This window comes from Corvus kubaryi, unplaced genomic scaffold (assembly GCF_017639235.1).
Source record: "Corvus kubaryi isolate FWS band 111438036 unplaced genomic scaffold, C.kubaryi_AGA036_p1.0 37354, whole genome shotgun sequence".
NCBI classification, from domain to species: domain Eukaryota; kingdom Metazoa; phylum Chordata; class Aves; order Passeriformes; family Corvidae; genus Corvus; species Corvus kubaryi.
Genome location: NW_024581116.1, coordinates 8,422,928 through 8,440,870, shown reverse-complemented (window position 1 = coordinate 8,440,870; position 17,943 = coordinate 8,422,928). Strand labels below are relative to the sequence as shown.

Sequence of the window (17,943 nt, the reverse complement as noted above, 5' to 3'; positions counted from 1 at the left end):
CATTGGGTATTTTGCTGAAGGAGGAGGGCTGCAGGTTTCCTGCCCCAGGCCTTTACCATCAGCAGGATGCTGAGCACCCAAGCAAGAAATGCTCCCTTTGGTGACCTTACTGCAGCTTTTCAGCACCCAAAGGGGACCTACAAGAAGTTTGGAGAGGAACTGTTTACAAGGGCATGTAGTGATATAACATGAGAATGGTTTCAAACTGAGGCTAGGTTTAGATCAGATGTTAGGAAGAAATTCTTTACTGTGAGGGTGGTGAGGCACCAGCACAGATTGCCCAGAGAAGCTGTGGATGCCCCATTCCTGGCAGTGTTCAAGGACAGGTTGGATAGAACTCTGAGCCACCTGGTCTAGTGGAAGGTGTCCTTGCCCATATCGTGGGGATTGGAACGAGACGATCTTTTAGGTCCCTTCCAACCCAAATTTTCTATGCTTTTATGATTCTCTGAAAACTCCACTCAAACCCAACTGCCTAGGAAACAGTGCCCAGGAAACAGAATAGCCCTTCAGGGGAAATTGCAGCAAGAAGGCAACTTTGATGTTTCTCCTGACAGCTTTTCAAACAACAGCCTTCGACCAGAGGCAAGCGAGAGCTGAGCGGTGCTCACAGCCCGACCGCTCAGCTCGGCACGCAGCATCTTCCAGCGCCACCTGGTGATCCCCAACACCTCCCTCCTCCCTGTCTCACCGCACAGATGAGGGTTTCCAGGCTGCTTTTCTCCATCAACATGATGGAACTGAGTACAGACTTGGATACACTAAGTTCTGTTTCTATAGTGGACCTAAGCAACAGAAGCTGGCTGGCTGCTGGATATGCCACTGCTGTGGTTTTTTGTACCTTTTCTTGCTAACTTTTTCTGGGGAGAAATAGAGTTTTACTTCTAAACCAACAAAAGGAATAGTTAATGGAAATTAATTAATTTCATAGACAAGACCCTGATAAAGTAATAGCAGCTTACCTTTCCTCTCTGTGCAGAAGAAGAACTCTGAATGGCTGCCCAGTTCACTTTCTAACGTGGAAAGAAAAGAAGTTTGAAACTACATTAACAGTCAACTGTTGGGAGACAGATGAGGAGACCAAACACACTGTTACCCTGGGACTGGATCATGCACCCACTGCCCAGCAAAAGCATTCAGGCACTGATTTCAGAGGGAGCTGTTTGTACTCAGTAACTGCCTATCTGATCACCCAAGAGATGCCACATCACACAGCAATGGAAGTGGGCATGTACTTCCTTGTCACCCCAGAGAAAATAAAGAGAGGTCCAAATCTGAAGAAAAATTGTGTCATGAAGGGCATGAGGATTATATTATAATAGAAGTTAGGGTTGCATTTCATGAAATCATCAGTTCATAAGTTCATGGCTTGAAACAAGGCTGTTCAATGTACCCCTGATACAGCTCCAAAATGAGCACTAAGGAAAGGGCAAGATCTTCACATTTTTGCATTTTTCTCTCTCCATTAATAAAGAACGTATGTGGAATATAAATCTGGAAGGAAAACAATCACTAAACAACACAACTGCAAAAGTCGTTTCTTAAAAGCACTTATCCACCTGGTATGCACAAAATAAAATTTAAGATCAGTGGAATGACTGCATTTTAAAACAATGGATCTGTGCAGATGTATGATAAGATATCTCAGATACATAAAAAGAGATGGGTGCAGGAGACCAAGTATTGCTACTTTCTACAAAATCAAGAAATACTGTGGAAAATAAACTAATACCTTTTAATTAATCCAAGAAGCTATAACAGTAATCATATTTATTAATGAGATTCTACTATAGAAACAAATACTAAACACAAAACCAATCACTGGATTATTTTTTGCATTGAGTAAATGAATCCAGACAGGTCTTCAAACATTTCAGTGCTCTAACTGTGAATGAGTAATACAAAGTCAAGGAACTCTGACAAAATACTAGAAAAGAGTTTAAAAGTATAGGTCTCTGATGAATGTGTAAGCTCATCCAGTTCACCTAAAATAAGTCCTGAACTTCTGTCTAAATGTCCCGGGTGTAGTAAACTAGAGTTCCTAGATTAAATTCTTACTTCTCCTGTGGGTATATAAGTCACATAGACAGAACTTCTCTCGAGGCACTCAAGTGCATCCATTCTTACCACAGGCCATACTGGAAACTCAGGCACTTCCATTAGGAGGCCTGGCTATTTCAAAGTGGAAGTTGACAGAGTTCAAAAAAACACAGCAAAATGCCCCCAAAGAGGTAAAATGCTATTTTATTGCACAAGCAGTGGTTTGCTTTCTGTTTCTCCTTTATGAAAGGTGCAACTGCATACCACCTTGCAAACATTTCCTAACTCTTTTCAAAGGTCTCTTGAGACCTTCAGGAAGAATGGAATGAAACTCATTTTGTGCTCCTGTAAAACGTGTACAGTCGGCCTCTGGAAAATTAAATAACTGATTTCCAGCCTGATATCTGACATTGGTGCTACTCCAGCCTTGGCTTTTATCTATATTCTAGAGCATGTGGGAGTACTTCTGGCTGCCCTTCTCAATAAAATGCAAAGAAAATTAGATTCTTTTCCCTTGCCCATTTTAGCAAGAGTCCATCATAAAACATATATAACATTTGCAAATATATTTTTATTCCTAGTATTTATTCCAAAGGTTTCTCAGCTATTTTAGCACCATTCTTCTGACTCTCCTTAAGCTAGTTTTTATTTCATTCTATTTAAAATCAAAAGTGTGTCCTCTCCTAGGCTTCTTCTCACCATTGAAACAGTTGGGTTTGAGGAGTGGCAATCATGGAACAAAATTACTGAGATGTTTGAGGGGCATGGAGAACAACTACTGCCCTTCCTACTCTTTTGGAATTTCTGAGTGACTGCAACCTATAGTTTGTGTGGGCATCCTTTACCCCTTCACATGAGTAAAGTCCAGTTTATGGCTGCTAAATACAGCACAGCAAAGGGTGAAGTATTCTAGTTTACTAGAAAAACAGTTTTACCAATGCTAAGTATATCAGTACCAGTAGTACACTTCCATCAATGTACTATGCCTTCCTTTTTTATTGCCTCCCCATAAGACAATCTCTCTATTTACACACATTCTCCTTTTACTTTTTCTTTTTTAATTCACTCCATTTTTTCAGTGAATTATTTCATACTAGGAAAAAAATTTAAAATTTTTTTTTTCAGATTTTAATAAGAAGTGTGGTTGAAGTACTTAAGAGAGATCATTTCATGATAGTCAAGAAAAGGAATCCTTTTTTCTGACAGATTTGTGTTTCATGATTGGCTCACAGTTTTAGATGAAAGATACAAATGTTACAACATTAATTCACTCTTGATGATTGTCAGACAATATACATGGGGGAGAGATGCTGTGAATATTTCAAAGTGAGGGAAAATAAATTATTAGATATCACACAGTCCTTAGAGGAGAGAATTCTCCATCCTACAGTGACTAATTATGAGAACAAGTCATATGAAGTTTTTCTCTGTGAAAGCTGACTTTGTGCCATACCTTTTCCTTCAGCAACACTGATAAGGCCTCCTACCTTTACCTAGATGTCTGTTTTCATAGTGCATGATGGAACTTCAGCTTTGAAAGATATATAAAATGTGGCTGAAACCAATCATCAAAATCAAGAGTAATCAGAGGGGGTGTTCAGCTATGTACACAGGCAGTGAGCTCTAGCTTTAGCAACCCTAAACCAATTGCCTAAGTTGCCTGGGCTGTCCCTGGAGAAAGGTGTAGGAGACCTCAGAACTTACAAGGGAGACCCAGCATATTTTACTTTCCTCTCTCCCTCTTGTGACCCAACAAGGAACTCAGGATTTTGTCTTTTCCTCATATGTTTGTATTTTTCCTTACTATTCAAAGCAGTTGCTTATAAAATTAATTCCCCTTTCTGTCTCCATTGACTTCAGTTAGTTCCAGTGCTGAGCACACTAACTTCAGTTTCTGAGGCAGCGTGAGGCACAATTTATACTCTGCTGGATCACTGTGTTAGGAAGAGTCAAGCACTGTGTCCTGACAGCAGACATCTCTGGCATTGCATGACCAGTAAAATTTGCAAAGCATCTGTGGGAGATTTTCAGCTAGGAAGGGAGGTGTCTACTACTTTTAAATGCCTGAGTTTTAGGCAGAAGTTAAATACACTGGACTCTGTCATTAATCCCCTAAGAAAATCAGGTTAAAAGTAGTACTGAAAACCTTATATTCTGTGCATAAGTAGCTTTTATTGGCTGAGTGAAAAACTACCAAGACGTGAAAGATGTTTTTAAAAGAGAAATTGCAAACACAAAGACTGATTTGATACTGGCTAATGCCACATCTACACTGGAGAAGATCAGCATGGCCCAGCGGATGAAAGTTAACAAGCTGCTCAATCCAGCTAAACGTCTAGAACCAGATTTCCCTCCTCATGTTGAAAAGTCCATTTCATGAGAGAGTATAGACAGAAGAGGCCCAAACAGAAAACTTACAATATAAGCAAAGCATTTTGGCTTAAGACTTTAAGAATGCAGAAAGATTATCATTTTGTGACTTGCAGGTTTCTGTTGTACATTTTTGCTTAGGTAATCTCTTTCCAGATGTACATCTTTTGTTTAAAATGGCTTATGGCTAATTCTTTTTGATTCACAGAAGGATTTGATTGAAGAGTGAATAAAGCTGGAGAAACATTACAAATGCAATGGCTGGGATCTTTCTTTTCAGTTGCCAGGGCAGAGGTTTCCATTGTTTGTTTGTACTATAATTTATCTGGAACAGCAGAGGGTGTTTTCAATGAATGAACCACCTGTGTAACAATATAGGAAACAGAGGAAAGATAGTTTTCAGCATTAGTTATTTGTATATGTGCAAAAAAATAAAAAATAGTTTATCTGTTAAATAACTAGATGGCTTTCTGGGGATCACTTGGGAATACTGCATAGAGGAATGCTACATCAGTTCCTTTCCATGTGCACACACTGTGCCAGTGAGATTTCTCAATTCGATGGTCTGTGATAAAATGTTAAGTTCAGTCTTCGGGCAATCACACTGAAAACTCCTGTGACTAACTGCTCTTGTTCTTGCAATTTACTTGATCATTGCTAAAGTAAAGCAAAAGCGCATTGAAAGTGCCTTAGACTTAAAACTGTCCCCTTCTTCTCTGTCACTTCCTTTCCTAACTTCTTTCTCCATTCATCCCTTCCATTGCTGGTAAGAAATAGTCTGAATATTTCATTATTGCTTTAGATGTATGAGTAACAGATCTCTATGTATAATGAGGAAGGAGTAAATAGTAATAATCCATAATAGAATTAAAGTGGAACTTTTTCAGGAATCTGGTAAAAAAAAATGGCTTGGAAAACTTTTAATTTAAAACTTTTTTATTTCACTTTTGAGTGCCCCTCAAAAGGGATAAAATTTTTGTTTGTTTTCCAAAAAATTATACATAAAAAGTTGGAACTTCCATATTTAAATCCCACAGAAATATGGAATAAATCAAACTGTGTAATCCCTTTCATACCTGAAAATGTGTACAAAATAACACCTTTATTTTGAAAATAGTTTTAGTCAGCCAGCATTTTATGTATTTACTCCCATGTTTCCCAACCTCAGTTGCTTACCCATGGCTTATTTATTTCTTAATATACTTGTCTACAGAGGCATACATGGTTTTAATCTTCCTAAAACATAATGAGCCTCCCAAAGTCAAAACAGAGAGATTTTTTAGTTCAGTATTTCTAGAAGCTTATGGTGAACTTTTAAATCTTTGAAAAAAAAAATCTTCCCATTGTAACTTTACACTTTTTTCTTCAAAGGTGTATCATGTATAAAGCACATGGTGTTCTTGTGCTGGGTGAAAATTTTTACATTCTTTTCCTACTTTCCCTCCCTCTTTAGGCATGTGAATGAGGATAGTTAAGGGGGAAAGTAGTTGTATCATTCCAAAGGAGTAGTTAGTGCAATGCAGGCATTTCCAGTGAAGCACCCAGGTAGCGTTATTGTTACTACTGCTACACATTCATCCGGTAGCCAATACTTGCACAAGGAAATCAAGGGACAGGAAAAAAGCTGTGGCATGTGTGCCCAAACAGTGTGTGAGTACATTCTTCTGAGTGTCAAGTACGTCAGAGTGGGAAACAGCAAGGGAGTGGAACATAAAGCCCATCTCACATATACTGGGAGGGCTGCATTTGACTTCGCTGCAGTTACTTCTGATTTACTCAAGTGTCAGCTGGAGAAGGACCACAACCCATTCTTTAAAATGTTTTTATATGCTCCTCTGAGTAAAAAACTTGGAGGACTTTGCGAAAACAAGCTACTGTTGCTGATTTGCCAGGTAGGCAACCTCTCTGAGCTCTGGTTGAGAGCTGATCCAAATAAAATGTTTCTCACAGCTATGACTGTGTTGCACTAATTCAACTAGAATAAACAATTACATCAGAAAAATGTGTTTACTTTGGTTCTGGGCCACAGAGACTGGGCCCAAATATGATGTAGAACATATGCCTGTTATTGCTTATAAGAACAAATAATTTTACAGGTGGACCTCAGCATTCCTTCCCTTTGCTAAGTATACTCCTCCTGGCAAAGTACCTGAAATATCTGTTTATTATTTATGGAATGATACATGAACTTTCTTATTTAAATAGACCATGTAAACAGTAACTCTGAGATTAGAAATAAAACAGAAAATTTTATTTCTCTCTTTGTTTACAGGCACATGACTATGATCCTTTCATTAAAGCTACACCTGTTTACACCAAGGACTGACATCTTCAGCTCCTCAGTAATCTTGCGCTGGGGTAACTCAGAAATAAAGTAATCAAAGCCAGCAAAATTTCACTCATGTAAAATTAGCATAGAGGAGATTACCATCAGTTGTGTCCTTTTTTACTGAACTCATCAAAGAGTTGATCCAGACAGCCAAAAGAGAAGGAAAAGACTATTTAGCCAGACTGTTGGTTCATGTCATACAATATCATTTCAGTCTAGAATTTTCATCTCTACTATCAAGGAAGTTAAACAGAAACATTACATGATTTTTATTTACCTAAGTTTAGCCATCATGTTCCATTATAAAGGTAAAGTAATTATAAGTTGGAGGTTAGTTTAAAAATGCCTGGCCTAAACTATTTGAGTAAAGGTTCTTTGTTTATCGTTAAACTTTCTGTTGTTAACAAAGTTGAGTATAAACAATCTGTATGGGATAAACTTTACAGAGTAAATATAGGGGATACATCTGAATAAGGTATGATATGTACTTAAGCCATTGTAACACAGCAGCTTTTATACACATGAAACAACAAACCACTTTTTAATGTTGCAACTTAGAAATTAAATTTAAAAATTAACAGAAAATCAAACTGAGTCTAAAATTCTGCCCACATTTGTTCCAAGTTTGAGGCTTATTTTAATCTAAAGTTCTGGGTTTAATCTGTTGAAACAATATAATGAGAGCTGTACAGATTTAAGCTACATCAAAATTGCAGCTGTCTTTTAGTTTGGGAATATCTCCATCAGAGAGAATTAACAAACAGGAATCTTTAGCTAGTACCAGTGCTACCAGCCCATACAAAATGAAGCAATAAACACCCATTAGAGTGCGTGGAAGATTATTACCTAGCCAAATTGGATAAAATAAGGATACTTCTGAACTTTCATTTTGTTTTTAAATTCAAACCATAATCTTTCCTGAAGTTCCATAATTAGGAGAAAATAAGCTGAATTCCTGGGATATTGCACGAACAGCTGCTAATACATTTCTTTCTAGCCAATCTGATCTCTCATAAGAATGCTCCCATGAGATGCCCACCCTCCCCAGAAGACAGCAAAGGCTTTGAAATGACCCACATGAGCCTTTGGAGTGCTTTTGAGGTTCAGCTACCTCTCCCACATATGTAGATCGTTTCCATTTACTTCACTAGCCATGTGTAGGGTCCTACTGAAGTGACTAATAGTGTCACTTCAGCAAGACTTCACTTGTCACTACCTGACGAGCCAGTGACAAGTAGTGACCACATTATGAGGGTAGATGGAACAAATTCAAGTCCCCTAAGGGAATTTTGTAATACTTACTCTTCTGTCCTGAACAAATTCAAACTTGGGTCAAAACAGTGTGCCTTATTCCCCAAGCAGTTACATTCCCATGCAGCAGACTTTTACATTCCTTCCAGAAACTGCCATACAGCATTTCAGCACTTGCTGAAACTGATGCAGCAGTCATGAGGGTTTTACTGACCTGATTACTAACTAACATAATGGCAATATGTATTCACCATAGATTTTTAATATTGTCATTTCTGTATGTCAAATTTTGATATGGATAGGACTCATTTTTCCAGAGAAAGATCTAAATGTCCAAGGAGAATATAAAAGTCTCCTTTGCAGTGAAAATCAGAGCTATGTAGTTTCCAGGTATGGAGTAAAATCAGCCCTAACATGAAGGGGCACCTCTGAGAATGTTGCTCTTCCTGCCAGAAAGTGAACTGTGATCCTCCCATGCAAAGCAGCAGAAAATCCAGTGTTTTCATAATTGATATGCAACCTAAACTTCTCCTTTTTATATTGTATGAGCTGCAAAATGGCTAAAATGTTACTGAAAATGTCTTCATTCTACACATTAAGGAAAAACTTATAATAAATTATGTTTGTGTGCTTTTATTAACCCTTGAACTTCTGCTGAGCAATGCATGTGTTTGAACAAGAGTTGAAAAGCTATTCAAATATTTGCTTAAATACAGCCTACTACAGCCTCAGAATCGAGCTCCAAAGCCTCTGGGATTTGGAGACTCACAAAAAAGCTAACTGAAGGAAGTCTGGGAGAGGTCAGCATGCTCAAGCACACTCCTACAAAATCTTCCACCTCCCTTATCAGCTTTAATAAACTTGACTCCTACTTTCTGCTCTTGAAATTCAAAGGACACACGCAAAGAATTCCCAGCTATGTAGGCTGTGTTCACAGCAATCTCATCCTTGCCCTGTGAATGTAGAGTCAGTTAAATGTCTAAACTTTGGGCTTATTTGCTATTGGTTTATTCCAGTTTTACACTTTCACAGTTGACTGCTTTCTGTAACATTAGGCTATACAAGAAGCAAGCCACCTGCAGATTTTATTAAAAATGACATGGGCTGCAAAACTACAATATTCACTGATTTCCTTTACTCAAATGAAATACTTTTCCTCCTTTGAGATATATATTTTCTTTTTTTTGCATTTCATATACTTTAGCCAAGATTTATCTCATGCCAAACAGTAAAACAGTTCTCACAGAATTGCCTGTAACCCAGTTCACCCAATTCTGCCTATGCCCCCAAGTCTTTAATTACTAGCAATCAAATATCAGAGTCACACCTGCTCTCTCTTTCTGGCTCAAGAAATGTTTCAATCTTCTGGCCTGATAGAAATCTCCAGCAAGAAGGTCAGAGCCCTGTGAACAGGGCTACAAGCTCCTGTGGGAGATGCCATTCCAGAATTTTACAGGGTAAAGGGGAACATAACCTTCCCTCTGCCAGGGAGACATGGTCACAGTTGTACACACAGTGGGGGCCTTTTCCTGGTGTTTTGAAAGATGCCATAGCAACATTCTGTCAAGATTCTTCTCTTGTTGGAGCATGTTGGTACTCCCAGGGAGTCCTCCAGCATTGTAACTCCCTGAGGATTTGAGAGACATCTTTCTTTTAGAGCTTACTTGAGTCCAAGCACAAACTAGGTGACAAGCTATTACTTTTTCTCTTACATCTCGAGTTCTTTTTACTCAGAGTTTGAATTGAGACACAGGAGATCGAGTATTCTTGTTTGGACTTATTGTTTATTATATCTTATCAGTAACACAGCTGCACAGCGTGTGCCTCTTTGTTGGAAGGGTGGGAAATGGCCATGAGTTTTACTTCTCCAAGCTTTTTAAAGTCTAAACTAACCAATTATAAAATATGTTTTTACTTACAACCCAATTACTAACTTTTCAAGTTCTCCAGTGTGGAACTTTTAATCGAATGACAGAACATTCAGGTTTGTGAAGAAGAAGGAGAAAGAAGACAAAAATCCACACCCAAAATCCTCCATGTTGTAACCTATTATAACCTATATGTTCTAAACCTAATTTTCTACATTTCTACATATTTCACCCAGTGACATAACTTTTAATTACACAGCAACAACCTCAGTGTTATCACACAATTTAGGAAACTTTTCCCAGGGTTTTGGATTGAATACAGTGTGTTTCTGAGGATCACTGCCTCTCAGCACTGAAAGGCTGAAACTCTCAGAATCCAGGGTTCCAACAGCAAGTCACTCATTAACATCAAAACTGGGCTGTTTCTCTATGTGAAAACTGCCCAAACACAAGCAGAGGGATTCATCTCACCCAAATATAGGCCTCTGCAATATAGAAAACCATGCCTCAGCCAGTACCCTTTGCCTGAGTTTTTTATTGTTAGTGAAGTCTTACCACATCTAGTTCAGGCATCTACTTCAGGATGAGACTGTCACCTTAGAAGCAACTGTTTCTCTTCACAGGCAAAAAAGAGACTGTTGGCAATAAGCTCAGATAGAGATCCCTGCAGTGCAGATGACTGAATGTGGGCACATGAACTCCACCTCCACACCTAAGGAATATTCATGCCAACAGCACTGCACCTGGGGGCTACATTCTGGTCACTTTTGGATCCTATTTGTGAGTGGACTTGGGTTTTTAATCCTTTATGGAACATAAAAGTTACTTACACTAAAGTCAGCAAGTCTTAAGCACCTTTTAAAATAATAACTTTCTTTTGTTATGGTAGGAGCGGAGTCACCAGGTGGTCATGTTAAATATAATCTTACACATTCCTTTTCTTAGTCTATGAGGAATACATGCACTTTCAAGGAATGTTGTACTGTTAGTTTTTGGTGTTCAGGTTTGTGGGGGAGCTTTTGTAAATGATGAGGGAGTTCAAACTATCTTATGCTCTCTGATTAGATTTAGTTCTTGGTGAAAATTATTCCCTGAGAACCTGAAATTAGCTTTTGGGTTAAGACTTCTAAATAAGGTTTTGCCTGCATGTAGTCTATGACCACCTATGTTCAGTGACTGTTGTACACAGTATAAATAAACTATTCTAAGATATTCTGTATCACTGATTTCTCCCCTGATAGAAAGCTGGGTTACAAGCCTTCCAAGTCCATCAAAAGCAGGCAATAATGTTGTGTTTTGGGGTCTATCCTTACTTTCCCAAATGTGCACAACTGCCATTAATTTTCATTGAAATAATTTGAACTCAAATGCTAAATAGATGTTACTTTGGGATGCAGTCAGTTAATATATGAGAACCTCGTGAGCCTTAGAATCAGTCTGGGTTGTGAGTGGGTTATTTGTTTGTTTATTTTATTCCTTAACTTATAAAAGGGATGACGGCCCACCCAGTGGAATTTTCCCATCAAAAATAGTATGAAACAGAATAATGGAATGCAAGATTGATTAGATGGTGTGCTTGTTGGCAATGGGTGCCTGTACTTCTTAATCTTAATGGATCATAAAAAAAATCCTTTCATACTTGCCATAATACATGTGCTAAGTTGTGGGTTCCTAGCCAATGCAAAGAAATATTCTATGATTTCCAGAGATGCAAAGTAGGAATTTCATACAGCACATAAGTGGGGCCTCTGTTTAAATGCATAAAAATAATTTCTTAATTATGACAGTGATATTCATTAAAAAGCTTTCCAATAGTACATGCAGTTCCCACACTGGTCTCTCTCCCACTGTCTGACAGACAGACAGCTTGGTTACACATGCTCAGAAAGGAGGGTGGGGGCCCAGATTCTTGGCTGTCTTGAAGTGGCCACATCCTGCCATCTGCTGAATCCTTCTGCTATTGGCAAATCCAGGGAAGAATGTTTCTGAGGTGTCTTAAAATATTCCACACCTCTGCAGAAATGTTTTATGTAAGGACAAGTATACAAATGCTTTCAGGGAGAGCAAAATCAGCTTAAAATACTAACGAATAAAATAATTTTTTGAAAATCCCCAGAGTCAAAGAAAAGATCACAGAATCACAGAATATTCTGAGTTGGAAGGGACACACAAGGATCATCAAATCCAACTCCTTGCCCTGTACAGGACAGCAACAACAATAACACCATGTGCCTGAGAAAATCATCCAAACACTTCTTAAACTCTGTCAGGCTGGTTCTGTGACCACTCCCCTGGGGAGCCTGTTCCAGTGCCCAACCACCCTCTGGGTGAAGAACTTTTTTTTTAATATCCAACCTAAACCTGCTCTGACACAACTTCAGGCCATTCCCTCTGGTCCTGTCACTGGTCACCAGAGAGTAGAAATCAGTGCCTGCCCCTCCTCTTTCCCTCATGAGGAAGTTGTAACTGCAATCAGGCCTCCCCTCAATCTCCTCTTCTCGAGTCCAAACAGACCAAGTGACTTCAACCATTTCTTAGATGGCTTCCCCTCAAGGCCCTTCACTACCTTTGTGGCCCTCCTTTGGACACTCTCTAATGGTTTAATATCTTTCTTTTATTGTGGCACCCAAAACTGCCCCCAGCACTCGAGGTGAGGCTGCCCCAGTGCAGAGCAGAGCAGGACAATCCCCTCCCTTGCCCAGCTGGTGATGCTGTGCCTGATGCCCCCAGGACAGGCTTGGCCCTCCTGGCTGCCAGGGCACTGCTGACTCATATTCAACTTGCCATCGACCAGGACCCCCAGGTCCCTTTCCACAGCACTGGTCTCCAGCCTCTCGTTCCCCAGTCCTCTAATTTGTTGAGGTCTCTGCAGGACCTCACAGCAAATCCCAATTCTGTACTATCTGCAAAATTTCTTAGTAAACCTTATAGATGTGCCAGGAAGTCTCATCCTTATGGAGGGCTAGTGTCTAAACTTTACCACATTTAGTTGATCACAGGAGTACACAACATGTAATCCTTGGGGTGTTTGTAAAACTTGTAAGTCAAGAAACAATCAGAGTTCATATAGTGAAAAAAGCCACCTTCTCCTTGGATCACCTTTCACTATTGCAGTCACAGCAACTGCATAACTTTTAAGATGCATATGTTTACATGTATAATTTACTGACAATTTCATAATAATTCTTCATTTTCCTGCTCCTTTTCTCTATCTCCCTTTTTTCAAAATGAACTTGGGATTTCCTCCAATAATCTCTTTGTCTAAGAATTCACACTGTAGGTTTCTCACTTCTTCATCTCACGTGATCAAGATTCTCTCCTGTTCCTTAGCTGTAATTTAATATGAAAAGTGTCATGCTCCCTAGAAATAAGATCTTAATAGTCTGGAAGCACCCTGGAAATGAATGGAAGAAGGTAACAGAACAGCAGTGCTGCTTTTGCAAACCAGAAGGTCTTAGATGTCAGTCTTTGGATTGGTGTCCCACACCTGAAGAACTTCTGTGAAACAGGAATACATTCAGTCTAAATGAGCCTGATGAAAAATCCATAGTCTTCACCTCCAGAGTATGGCTCTTGTGCCATTTTTTCCTGGGAAAAATTTCTTTGGAGAATGGCCCTTCATTATATCAGAAACGAGTATTTTCTAAATTCATTGTTAGGTTTAGCTACATAATATTTGATCATTTCTTTTTGATGGAGCAAAATCCCCTCTGAAATAAATGACAGCTTTACTTCAATAGGTATGTTCAGTCCAGGCCCCTAATTAATCAGCACTGACATTTACAAGAATCGCTACTCTCTGTTATGCCAAAGGGCTTGGGTTCAACTCCCAGGAGCAGAGGATTTGGACCTATTTCATCATAAGGACTTCTTATGACTACTTTTCTCTGTCATGTAGCCCATTTTTTAATGGAAAAATATTATAGAGTGATGAATATGTTTACAAACTAACAGAAAAATGTAACCCTCTGAACAGAAAATTCTCTCCATAGAATGTAAATGTCCACAAAACTATTTTCCTTTTTTTTTCTAAATGCATATGCCTCTTCTGATATTACATGCTCCTGCTGTAAAGTTTTGTTGAAACATGGCCATTTAAACTGGGGTCCATCCTGCAGTGTTTTACTGCATTACAATATTTTTTTTCTTTTAATACTAAGGTGGCCTCTAAACAATAAAAACATATGCAGATTCCTTCATGTTGTCTAAAGGAAAGCTAGAAACTACATCATGAACAATTGATCATGTGAAAATGATATCTGACCTGATGTAAACTGCAAACTATGTGGAATATCTCTTGGAATAGTGCAAAGCCCAAAGCCCTAAACTATACCAGCAACTGTGCTAACAATTTAACCGTAAAAAGCAAACCTAGTGATTATCATCACACATGGATAATGCCAGGTAGGAGATCTGCTCTCCAGTTCTAGTTTTGCAAAGAAAACAGCCTTGAATACAAAGGAGGAAATGGTTCATGCCATTAACTTTCTTTTCTACAACTGCATGGGGAGGGTCACAGGCTGCCTCCATGACCTGGACTATCGAAGAACTGGAGATCCCCAAAGGGACAATCTCTCTGCAGATTTGGAGCTTTGAGCCTGGATTTTCTTGTCTTGACTTTCACATACCTCTGTGATTCCATCAGCTGCCAAAATTTCATTCCCATCAGGAGGATTTGTAAAAACTGCAGGCCATCCAGGCTGCCAAATTCTGGGACAAATTGTTCCCTTCAGAGAACTTTTGGAGAGGACAGAAACATAGGATCCATGACTGATAATTATATTATGAAATAATAGGAATAGTTTCTTGGTTGTTTTGTGCCAACGGGGGGAAAAGAAATTATAGTGATAAAATCTATGAAATTGGAATTGCACCTTCTTCAAAAATCATCTGTATAAGGCCAGGTATCCACAAAAGTCTGTGTGAAACATTAAAAGCCTCAGTGTTTAAGAAACATCTTTCTTTTGCACTCATATCCCAGCTCATGGTACAAAATCCAGTGATACTGCAGATGCATCTTTGTTTGCAGCTGCCGATGCGCTGCCGGCCAGACAATATATCCTGTAGGGTCTTGTAGTCTGAGCGAATTGTGCTGCAGCTGCAAAGTTCATTCCTGTTCATCTGGATGGGTTTTTAACAATGGTCTCTGCTCTCCCCACTGCCCAAACAAAACTATCTATAAATGGAAAACTCCCTTCCTCTCCCTCCAAGGCCCTGAGGTAGCAGAATGAATGCAGCACACATGGTGCTAAGTGTCTCAGAGCTAAAACATGCCTAATACATGCAAATACCAACATTAACCATTATGAACAGGCATGATTTATGTGCCTGTCAGCAAGACATCAATCATGACTACAGAGAGTCAGCAGCAATATCAACAACAGTAGCAGGAGTGGAGGGTCAGAGCCAAGATGGGATGGTCCTTCCCCGCCACCCGGGGGGAAGGAGAAAGATGGATGAAGTAGTAAGAATCCCCAAACAGTGTCTTTTAGGGAAAGGGATGCTAAATTTTAAACCACCTCTTGAGCCCAGTCAATGTCCAACTTTATTTCTTTGTTAGATCTATAAGAAAGAGAGAACCAGCAGGGACATTTGGAAATGCCATTGAAGAAGGGATCTGGACATATCAAAAGGAAGTCAGGGGTTTAAAACTATGACATCAAAGGTATTTCAAGGTATCTTTTCAGGAGATATTTTTACCAATGGGATCTGATTTACTGTCCTTTGCAGATGGCAAATGTATTTAACTGAAAAACTTTTCTTTACCAGAAATTGGAGCCAAGAAAGAAACTGCATCAGAGTTTTCTTTGTACAGATGGATTGTATAGCTCAGAGAACATACATCTATGCCCATTCTGTGATAACTAACTTGGGCTTCTGAGTAATCTAGAAAATACAAGTTCATGCTAAGAATAGGGTTGGGAACTTGTTGCATTCTGGATTCTTTTTTGCTTTTTGTAGCTGGCAGGAGAAGGCTGATCAAGAGGAGATGTTGGCTGAGATGTCAGTAAAAACAATGATGTTTTATTTAGATATCTTAGGGTCTATTTGCAGTTGGCTGGAGCCACTGGATAAAGATACTTAGATTTTACTAATAAACTGATAGGGAAGGAAATTGACATCCCTGAAAAAAAATCTGTCAAGGACAAATAGAAACAATTCTGTCTGCGTGTGTTAAAAATAACTGATTTGGCATATTTGCTTCCATCTGGGACATATAGCTGACATGTTAAGAAATGTCTCACAATTGCCTAAAAATGGATTGCTTATCAAATTTACAGGCACAGACAAATGCAGGTAGCATCTCATCCTCAAACTGAGTGGACTATAGATCAAATATGAATAAACCTTTTGAAAGCAAAGGCAAAAGAGTGAGGCCAAAAATTCATCCATTTTTTTTCCTGTCTTTCATGGCACAAGCGGTTTTGTTAAAATACAGCCTTTTTTGCATGTACTCAGACCAGCAGCTCAGAGATATGAAGCTGATGAAATTTCTCAGCAAAGAAGCACTAGAAACATCATAAATATATTGTGAACTGTTCAAAGAAATAAAAAAAGTATAGGTATGGAGAAAGGCAAAGGAAGGAGAAATTACAAATGAGAAATTACAAAGGAAGGAGTATGGAGAAATTACAAAGGAGTATGGAGTATTACAAAGTATGGAGAAATTACAAAGGAAGGAAAGAGAATCCAATTGAGGTTATATTTTCTTAGAGCAGAAATATCCAAATTGTGCTTTAAACAGTTGACATCTTAAGAAATGTGAGCAAGTGTAAATAGCAGTACAAAGCAGGGGGAATTTCTGGTCAAGTCACACAGTACAAAAGACCTAATAACATATGCTGTTGTGTGATGACAAATATTTTAAGAATTTTTTTGCTTGTTTTCTTAATAAATATTGTAAACTGTTACAGACCTTCTGTGTTCTGCTCTAACCCTGTCAACTGTAGAGCATTTCATGATACTGGTTGACAGAAATCAACAAAGTTCAATTGCATAGTTTAAGTATCCACTTCATATATACTTTTCTGCAGTCCTTTAAGAGTCAAATTCATCCATGTAAATGCAAAACAAAGTTGGCAATCTCTGTTTCTCTATTCCAGTGCTGAACTTCTCTTGACTGATGAAGCGCATGTGGCTGATTACTCTACATTACCTTTTGATAACTTCTGTTTGTGTTAGTCTCTCTCTCATAGCCACACAGTTCTGATAGAAAGACTACTATTGATGGAGAATTTATGATATTTATATGCTTTTTTTTTTCAAATTATTAACTGCATTCATTATTAAGTGCACCTCATTTACAGCTTGATTTGGCTGTAGGACTTTTGATGCACAATTCTCTACAAACAGAATTAGGAGTGAAATCATTGCTTAAATAATGCCATGAGACACAGCATGTTATCAACCCCAGATATGGAGGTTAGCTTTTATACTCTGTAAAGTTCTCAGCATATTGTTTTGCCTAACAGGAAGTTAAGTCAAGCTGTAATATGATTGCTTATTTATTTATTTATTTATTTATTTTGTCCAATTTTAATTAATATTTATTCTTAATGTCTTTTTTCCCAGATTTTGTACAAATTGTCCCTGTAATAAAACGGTTTCTTATCACAAACCAGTTATAACTAAAATGCAATTTCTTCTACTTTAAATATTACTCTTGGTTTTTTTAGACTTTCTGGAAATATTAGTGTTATTAATCAGCTCAACAAAATTCAGAGAGCTGTATTAAAATAAAATGCCCCTTTTCTGCAATAAATGCCCTCAGAAATTTTGCCCAGTTAATTCATTTTCACCCTAAATAAAGTTACTTATTGGATCAGGAATAAACAATGTATAAAGGAATTACATTCAGCTCCTTGGACAACATGAAAATTGAAATTTTGGCAGGGATGGAGTTTTTTATATGTGCAAAGCAGTATTTTCTGTTAGGTTTGATACTTGAAAGACAAAGAAAGAACAAACAATGTACAAGATTTAAACATTCAGTGAGTACACACAGTTTTCCTTGATTTCATATCTGTCACATGTCAAAGAAACGCCCAAGGATGCAAGTCACAGTTCTCCTAGGCTGTGAGTTCC

General features: G+C 38.4%; 1 long non-coding RNA gene across 2 annotated transcripts in view; it reads left to right on the top strand.

Moving 5' to 3' along the window:
- The window catches only part of LOC121666938, a 49,393-nt gene extending 42,510 nt beyond the window's left edge, over positions 1-6,883 (top strand). The window contains exon 3 of one of the 2 annotated variants that reach the window (XR_006016847.1): positions 6,683-6,883. This is a non-coding gene — a long non-coding RNA (uncharacterized LOC121666938). Of the gene's footprint in view, positions 1-979; positions 1,944-6,682 lie in introns of those variants that run through there. The other variant, XR_006016848.1, reaches the window with a different exon arrangement.
- Positions 6,884-17,943: the final 11,060 nt, after the last annotated feature.